Source organism: Merops nubicus, unplaced genomic scaffold, assembly GCF_000691845.1.
Source record: "Merops nubicus isolate BGI_N331 unplaced genomic scaffold, ASM69184v1 scaffold37670, whole genome shotgun sequence".
NCBI classification, from domain to species: domain Eukaryota; kingdom Metazoa; phylum Chordata; class Aves; order Coraciiformes; family Meropidae; genus Merops; species Merops nubicus.
This window is the reverse complement of record NW_008585507.1, coordinates 4,758-5,250: the sequence shown is the minus strand read 5'-3', so window position 1 is coordinate 5,250 and position 493 is coordinate 4,758. Positions and strand designations below refer to the sequence as shown.

The 493-nt window shown below is 67.1% G+C and overlaps 1 protein-coding gene across 1 annotated transcript in view; it reads right to left on the bottom strand.

Moving 5' to 3' along the window:
• The window catches only part of THOP1 (thimet oligopeptidase 1), a gene marked incomplete at its 5' end in the record, with an annotated part of 6,165 nt that overhangs the window by 946 nt on the left and 4,726 nt on the right, over positions 1-493 (bottom strand).

Below are 493 nucleotides of genomic sequence, written 5' to 3'. Positions count from 1 at the left end.
CCCCCCCCAATTTCTGCCCCGCTTCCCCAGTTCAGCAGCCTGTCACACCCCCTGCCTGCAGAAACCCCCCAGCACCTCTTGTCCCCGTGCCACCACCCAGCCTGCTGCACCTCCTGCCACGCCACCCTCGCTCTTCCCAGACGAGCAGCAGGCAGATGTGGCTCCTTCCCCCAGTCCCACAGCACAGGGAGCAAGACAAAGCCCTTCCTCTGCCCATCCAGGTCCCCAGGGGTCCCCTCCTCAGGCAGAGAGGACCCCACAGGAGGCTCTGCCACCTCTTGTCCCCGTGCCACCACCCAGCCTGCTGCACCTCCTGCCACGCCACCCTCGCTCTTCCCAGACGAGCAGCAGGCAGATGTGGCTCCTTCCCCCAGTCCCACAGCACAGGGAGCAAGACAAAGCCCTTCCTCTGCCCATCCAGGTCCCCAGGGGTCCCCTCCTCAGGCAGAGAGGACCCCACAGGAGGCTCTGCCTTCGCTCCCCCCCGCAGGGC